This window comes from Arachis ipaensis, chromosome B04, assembly GCF_000816755.2.
Source record: "Arachis ipaensis cultivar K30076 chromosome B04, Araip1.1, whole genome shotgun sequence".
Lineage (NCBI taxonomy): Eukaryota > Viridiplantae > Streptophyta > Magnoliopsida > Fabales > Fabaceae > Arachis > Arachis ipaensis.
The window spans coordinates 5,099,437-5,108,527 of NC_029788.2; the positions used below are offsets into that span (position 1 = coordinate 5,099,437).

Genomic DNA, 9,091 nt, shown 5'->3' on the forward strand with positions numbered 1-9,091 from the left:
TACACAACACCAGAAATTTTAAATTAATAAATAATAATTGTACAATATATCTTATTAGTTAAGTTTTAATTAGAATATATCTCCAAATATTTAAATCATACCAAACGCATTTTTCTTTTTCTTTTTCTAATACATGTTAATTAGCTAAGGCTCATGTTTCTTTTGTTATATTTGTCTGTATTTCTTTTATAGCAAGAAATTAAGGAAAAGCAAAAAGAAAAGCAACACTAGCGGGAACAAATTTAGGTGCGGAAATTAATTAATTGTTTTCATAAAAGCCGTGAGCGGCATAAAGAATTTTCTCTATATGGTGCTATTGGTATATCATTATTTTATTATTCAATTGATATAGAAGAGCATTAAACATAGGTTATAGACTTGGAACTATAATTTAAATTAATTCTCTATTTATTATTTTTTTTTTCTTTTTCGAAATGCTGGCTTACTCAGTGTTTGATGCCGCATAATTATTGGTTAGTTCTCTCCGGCAAGGAATTATGGTTTGCTTTGGTACGGAACAAATGAAACATTTAATTTGGATAATATTATTATAAGTTAAAACCTTTTGAGGTCACAATTTTAAATAATGATTTATGACCTAGAAACCATTTCAACAATTCAATCAAATAATTCGTTACACGACCAGGGCTGATAAGGGGTAAAATAGGGTAGTGTTTGGACTCTATCTTAATTTTATCTGTGTATTGAAAATTTTTTTAAAATTCTATCCTATCTTATTCGCGGGTTAAGAATCTCTCAACTCTAACTCTATCCGCACCTTAAAGTTCTAAATCCTACTCTATCCGACTCTATCCGCAGAAAAATAAAAAATTTTGAAACAAATATAAAATTCAACCATTTCAAATTTTATACATATTAATAAAATAGAAAATAAAAAATAAAGTTCAAATTAAAATTAAAGACAAAAAAATCTTAAAGAAATTCAACATAAAATTACAAATAATACGATTATCAATTAATTTAGTGGTTATTTCATGTTTTTATAAGAGGAAGATTGTAAGTTCAACACTCACTTTCTTCACTACATACATAACTTTTATATATATATATATATATTAGGAATATGAGTAAGATAGGGTATACCCTAAACCCGTACCTTACCCTACTCGCAAATAAATTAGTACCCTACCCTATCCTACCTGCAGCGGGTATGATAAACAACCCTACCCGAATGAGTTAGTCCAAATTGAATACCCGCAGGTAGGGTAACATAATTTATGTTAGACGTTGATTCTTTATTTGGTTTAATTTTCGCTTCACATAGATATCTTTCAATACTGATTTCTTGTATAGCAAAGTTCTGTTGAAAATTCATGAACTACTAGATTCTGTTTTTTTCTTTTTCTTCTTCTTCTTTCTCTTTTCTTTACCTTCACCTTAGTGTTTTCTTCATCATTCAACAACCGGTATAGATCTTCTATATATAATATATCATCACAACTTTCTTTCTTTAATTTTTTTGATGAATGTGGGGCTATTTGATATCCCAAAGTTATGAGGCTTTAAAATAGTCAAGGTTGACTCATTAGCTTCAAATAAATTATTGTCACTTAACTCCACTAAATTAATTTAGGTCTTTAAAATATCACTTTTTATTTTAGAATGGAAGTAAAATGTTGAAATATAAGCTTGTGGAGATATAAAGCGATTTACAATTATATAGGCGTTCTTACTTTTCACGCTTTATAGTTTATAAATATAAAATATTTTTTTATCTTTTGAACTAATTTTTAAAATTGAGTTAAATCTATTCAATTTTAGTATAGCATAAGAACTTATTCAATACGAACAACTTAATATTGTTGGACCATTTATTTGCATATGTATGTTGTTAAATTTATTCAATCTTAATTCTAATGTATTACTTATACAAGAAACATTTCTCTTTTTTCTTTTAAAGGCATAAACAAAAATTCAAATAATTTGGTGAAAATAATTTTTAGATCTTAATTGGAGCATATATTAAGGTGGTGACATACTCTTGCATGACAATATTTTTAGTGATTGAAGAGCTGATTTATACTACAAAAAAAAGAGAGAGTTATTTTAATATTTTTTAATAGTCATAATTAAATATAAAAATTAATATATATTTTTGACAAATATCACACATGTCAATTTTTCTATGTTTTTTTGATAAATAATTTGACCGTAGAAAATTACTCCTCAATTTTGACACTCATTTGTTCTCAATTTACTCCACTATTCTTCTTCTTTTTTGGATTCCTTCAATTTTGACATCACACTGCTTTTAATTTGGGATTATACTACTCATTTTTTATCTTCAAAATCTCAACTTATTCTTCAGTTTCAAGATTTCATCTCATTCTTTATTAATAAATATCACAGAAAATATATTCTCAATTTTTTTAACAAATTATTTTTGATAGCCAATATTTATCAAAATAAGATTTAAGCTTTTTTGACAATTACTTATATGTTAAAAATACTATTTTTGACAATTTTTTATTAACATATTTTCATAGTTAAAATAATGTCAAAATTTATTTTTTTGATAAATTTTAATTCTTTTTTGACACATATAGCTCTAAAAAATAATCTATATTGTTGTAGTGTTATTTTGATTATCAAATTTTTGGAGGAGTCATATATTAAATTTTTTTTATATTAGTCTATGACAACAATAAAAAAATTCTCACATCAGTCAAATTCATCCCAATAGAATTCATAAATTTTACTATAATTTTAGTTTTTATTATTTTATTTTATCTTTATTTGTTATCTTATATTTGTTCGTGTTCTTATCTTTTATAAGCAATATTCTATATATATTTAGTTTTACTTTTATAATTTTTCAATAAAAATACAAAATACAATATTTTTTATCTTTTGTTTTCTTATTCTTTCACAATTTTATTATGATAATAAAATTTCTTATGAGTTATACTGATATTCATGATTAAAACTGTCAATCCTAATTGTCAAGCTTTTCTTTCTTTCTCAAAATTATGCTCGTACTGTGACTGTGACCGCGACGGTCACACTGTTGATGTATGTTATGCCAAGCATGCTACTCGCCGGCCACCCACGCCACCTGCAAGTAGGCCAAAATTTTATAACAAGAGTCGTTCTTCGAGTTAATACTCAAATTGGCCCTGAAATTTGACTCCCGACTCAATTTAGCTCTCAAAGTTTCAATTGACTCTAATTGTACCCTGAAATTTTGGCTCGTGCCTCAATTTGGCCCTTCCGTCATCATCCATCACCGGAAAGCTGACCTGGCAATTTTGGTTGACACCTGACACCCTAGCAGTTAGATGACGTGGCAAAATATTTGAAGGCATATATTTAACCCCTAAAAATCTTAAATAAAACCTAGAAAGTCCCAATTTTCCTAAATCACAAGAGTGTCTCCAAGAGTTGAGAAAAATGTTGGGAAGTAGCAGTCAAGACTCAGGTAGCTCTAGTAGAGCTTGTTCGCATGGTGGCTGAGTGAAGAACGCACACCGTGACAGAAGTGGGAAGGTTCCACATTGGTGCGGTTGTGGGTTGCGTCCTATTCTTCGGTGGTCTGGGACGGATTCCAATCCAGAAAGATCATTCTATGGATGCTCTAACTATAATGTGAGTTGGTTGAATTGTTGCAAGTTGATTATGTGTCTTATTTCTCAAATGCTTGTTGGTTTTGTAGTTGTTCTTCCTCTCAATTTTTTTTTGGATTTTTGGTGTTGTAGACTACCGGTAAGAGATGGTGCGACTTTTTTAAATGGGCAGATGTTGAAGAAGAAGAAGTCATAGTTGGCAGAAATGAAAGTTCAGTTAGTGAAGACCATTGAAAAATATCTCTGGGATGAAAAATTGGTGCAGTTGAAGTTGAAATTAGAATATTAAAAATATGAAATATTATGTTGTCTGTGTTTGTTATTATTTTTGGAATTGTGATTGTAGCTTATGGATTAGGTGGGATGAAATATATGTAAATGTGATATCAGTTATGTGAATGAAGTATTGTTATGTATTTAATGACAAAATAGAAATAAAATTTTATGTTTTCTTGGTAATGATATATCCTGTAAAAAAATTTTAAAACTGAGATTATATAAAAGATGAGGTATAACTTATGACCAAATAAGTATCAGAAGAGTATAGTTTGATCAAATTGGTCAAGATGTTATGAGTCTATATATGAAGACAAGATCAGGAACTGGCTCTAATAACTATATATGTAGTATGCACTTTCATTAGTGAATAAATTTAAGTGTATACGAAACAGTATCCAACAATCTATTTAAATAGAGACCAATCACCAGAGACAAAAAAAAAATAGTTAAACAAATAACAACACTTAAATGAATACAAACTGGTGATTATCTAATCTAAACTATGTTTAATCAAATGATACAAACAAATAGAAATAAACAATTATTGGCTACCTCAGTACTTGTTATTTGCCAAAATCTACAGGTGCATATGCTCTTTTCCAAGTCAACAGCCATGTTGGTAGGCCAACCGTGGATCTCAAATCTTTGATACTCTTCATCTCCACTCTATATCGGTGTCCATTTTTGAGATTCTTTCTGAATTTTCTGCAATCTACTATGTTAGATTGATGGAAACTTACCAACATGGTGGGATAACTTGACCTTGTTTTATTTCGGTTTAATTTCAATTTATCTCATACAATCCTTAATCATGAAACATGAAAGAATAAAACAAATAAAATCAACAATATTTGGATACAATTACAACTTTACTAGTCAAAATAAATTCAACTCTGACTCAAGTATCAAATTATTATGCCATACAACACTATCCAACATTGTCAATACTTCACAAAAAATAATGAAACAATCCAAGTCAAAATAACGTGACATGGTTTCAATTTTTTTAACCACCGACTGATTAGATATAACACCACAATGCTCAAAATACACTGAAATCTTGAATATGATCATCTACGACACCTTCAAGCCATAGTACTAATGTCAATATCTAAGAAAAATCAAGTAGTTCAGTTCATGATTATCACTTAATTTTAGATGTATAATAAAACACTCATGGCGGTCATTGATGCAAACAATATTCAGCACAGAAAATACTTTATTTTTACAAAAAATTATCCGGTCAACAATTAAATTAAAATGGGATATGAAGGAGTAAAATTGTTATTTTAAAATGGAATATGAAGAATTAAAAACTGCTCTAATGGACAAAGAATTGAACGATTCAGTTGATCATAGCCACACACATGCAAAAAAATTAAACCCTAATATACAAAAACTCTATCATCATCAACAACCATAATCAACCACATTCTCCCAAAATTTCACTAATGAAGTAGAGTGAAAAAATGAAAAACAACCCACAAACCAACATTTTGAAAAAAATAGAGCATGGTAGTTGAGAGCAACAATTTTGTTACTAACCTATTTTTTAAAAGATGACTCCCAGGTAATTAATCTTCACAATGGGGGGACAAGTAAGAAAAGTTTCAAACCTCCATTACTGCGACACCCATGGTGCTTCTCTGACGGGAACGTTTACGAGGGAAAGAGGAGGAAGAGAAATGGTCAATTGGGTTTCACTTTTGAAGTGGTTAATGTTTGGATTTTCATTTAACCCCTTTCTCTTGTCAACGACGTCGTTTCTAAAGATTTCGGCGCCAACAGTAAAACGACGTCGTTTTGAGACTACCAGGTGATATTTAAAATGGTCAGGTCATCTCTCCGATGACGGAAAACGATATAAGGGCCAATTTGAGGTGCGGGTCAAAATTTTAGGGTACAATTAGAGTCAATTGAAACCTTGAGGACTAAATTGAGTCGGGGTTCAAATTTCAGGGGCCAATTTGAGTATTAACTCGTCGTTCTTCCATTAATGTCGTCGGTGTTCCCTTGCCTCCCAACACTTCTTTGTTGCACAACTCTACCCAAGATCAAGGAAAAATGACACACCAATAACTTCATCAGAGTCTCTCCTCTCATCCGCTCAACACTCTTCTCTCATGACACTTCTTAAAAAGACTAAAACTCATCATTTAAATTGAAAAAATAGAAATAACCACTCTTCCAATAAAAAAATCAGTCTTTCAAATCAATTTAGACTTTTACCAATTTAGACTCAATCATCTACATATAAATATTTTTTCTTTTATTTCTATGCATCATGATGAGGCATGTGACATTTGTCATTTTTCTAAGCAAATAAAACTTTCATTTTCTCAAAGTTTTAATAAAGCTAATGCAAATTTTGATTCATTACATTTTGATATTTTGGTTCCGTTTCGACAAAATTTTATTCATAATAATAAATATTTTTAACTATTATTGATGATTTTGGCTGCTTTACATGGGTTATTTTATTAAAATCAAAAGGAAAAGTATAAAATCATATAAAAAGAATTTTATTAATTTAGTTGAAACACAATTTAACTCTAAAGTCAAAACTGTTCGTTCCGATAATGGATGAAAATTTATCTTATATAACATTATTTTTATACTTCAAAGGGCATTATTCATCAACGTAGTTGTGTTGAAACTTCTCAACAAAACGGAAGGATAGAACACAAGTATCAACATATTTTAAATATAGCTCGTGCTCTTATGTTTCAATCTAATTTACCATCATCTTTTTAGTATTATGTTGTTAATCATGCTATTTATTTGCTTAATAGAGTTCTATCATCTGTAATTAATTTTAAAACACCATTTGAGATTTTATTTAATCATCTACCAAATTATCATGATCTTAAAGTTTTTATATGCTTATATTTTGTTTCTATCCTAATGGCAAATAGATCAAAATTTGATCTAAAAGTAAAAAAGACGGTGTTTATTGATTTTCAATGTGGTTTTAAAGGATATATTGTTTATGTTTAAAAGATAAAAGGATTGAAATGTTTAAAAATGTGACTTTTTATGAAATGATCTTGCTCTTAATCACAAAAGATGCCCAATTCTATACACCCAATCCAGCATTACCAAACACACTTTCTCACGAACAAAATTCAGTTAGTCTTCCTATTAAACCAGAACCTATTCCTATTGACCCACACTTCACTTTCATTAGTCCACCCACTAACCCACTTTCATCTAATTCTTTATTTTCTTCAACAACCTCTCTTTCTTTTTTACTGTCTTATCTTAACTAACTTGAACTCATGACCACTGATTCTATTTCAAGTCATACACCCTTTTCTCCTTCCGTAATAGACACTAGTCCACCATCACTTCCTTATTTCACGTCACTTTTCTCATCACATGAGCAACTCCATCCTCATCATTCCGATTGATGTCACCGACTTTCAACTTATTTCTTTAATCACCTCCACAAATCTCTCTCCCTTAAAGTTTCAATATCCTTTATTTTCACTCATGTCTTTTTCTTCTCTTTCATCATCATAAAATAAGTTTCTTTTATCTCTACATTCTAATGTTGAGACAAAGTCCTTTAAGGACACCAATCAACACTCTAATTGATGTAGTGCTATGAAAGATGATCTAGATGATCTTGAGTTGAACAAAACTTGGTGTCTTGTTGATTGTCCTGCAGATGTTAAGTTGGTTGGCTGTAAATGGGTCTATCACATCAAATGCAAGTCTGATGGTTTAGTTGATCGATATAAGGCACGCCTTGTGGCTAAAGGATTCACTCAGATTGAAGGTGTTAATTTTTTAGAAACCTTTTCTCCTGTTGTCAAACCTGCCACCATCAGATTAGCTTTGGCATTGGCCTCTATGAAGCATTGGTCCATACATTAGTTGGATATCAATAATAATGCTTTCTTACATAGAGATCTTTCTAAAGATGTTTACATGATTCTGCCACCCGGATATACATCTCCTCGACCGAATCAATGCTGCAAGTTGTTGAAGTCATTGTATGGTTTACGACAATCTAGTTGTATGTGGTATGACAAACTTTCTCATCTTCTGCTATCTCATGGATATTAGCAGATATTATCTGATTATACTCTGTTTGTTAAATTCACAGGTGTTCAAATTTCTATCCTTTTAATCTATGTTGAGGACATCGTTCTCACTGGTAATTCTATTTCTGAACTTGTTGTCATTAAGTCCATTTTGCACCAATACTTCTGAGTTACAGACTTGGATCTATTAAAAAAATTTTTGGGTATTGAAGTTGCTCGATCAGTAAAAAAAATTTGCTTATGTTAGAAAAAATATTATCTTGATCTTTTGGAGAATTCTGGTTTATTAGGTACTAAACCTGCCTCTGTTCCAATGAATAGTGCCACACGACTATAGCAAGACAATAGTCCTCTGTTATTTGAACCTTCTTTTATTGCCGTTTAGTTGGGCGACTTATTTATCTCATCACTATCCGACCAGACATCATGTATGCCACTCAATAATTAAGTTAATTTATGACCTCTTACTGACTCTCATCTTCAAGTTGCCAAACGTGTGTTACGACGACAAAGGACTTTTTTTCCAAGAGAATCAAAAATTCAAATCCTCGGCTTTAGTGACTCCGATTGATTGGGTTATCCTGATATATTGCTTTTTCTTGAGTAATTCTTTGGTTTCTTGAAAAATTAAAAAAAAAAATACCACTATTACTTGGTCATCCACTGAAGTCAAATACTGTGTCCTTGTTAGCACAACTTGTGAGCTCCAATGACTACTAAATGTTTTGCAATTTCTTCACATCTTTTTTATTCGTCCACTAGTATTGTATTGTGATAATCAAAATGCTCTTCACATCGCGGCTAATACAGATTTTCATGAACGAACCAAACATTTAGAGGTTGACTATTATTTAGTTTGTCAGGAAATTCAAGATGGAATGAGAAAACTTCTTCCCATACATTCTTCTAGACAGTTAGATGATATACCCACTAAGTCTTTATCTCCTCAACCCTTTTACTGCAATCTTTTCGAGTTTAGTATTCTCGACATCTTTTACATTCTAGTTTGTGGGAATGTATTAAATCACTCTTTCACATTAACATATACAAAGAAGTCTCACACCAGTCCATAAATTCAATCCAATAGAATACATAAATTCTGCCACAATTTTAACTTTTATTGATTTATCTTATCTTAATTTTATTTGTTATCTTATCGTTATTTTATTTTTTTTATTT

General features: G+C 30.2%; 1 long non-coding RNA gene across 1 annotated transcript in view; it reads left to right on the plus strand.

Annotated features, from left to right (window-relative positions):
• LOC110270859 overlaps window positions 1–9,091 on the plus strand; it is a 17,886-nt gene that overhangs the window by 6,918 nt on the left and 1,877 nt on the right. The window lies entirely within an intron of this gene.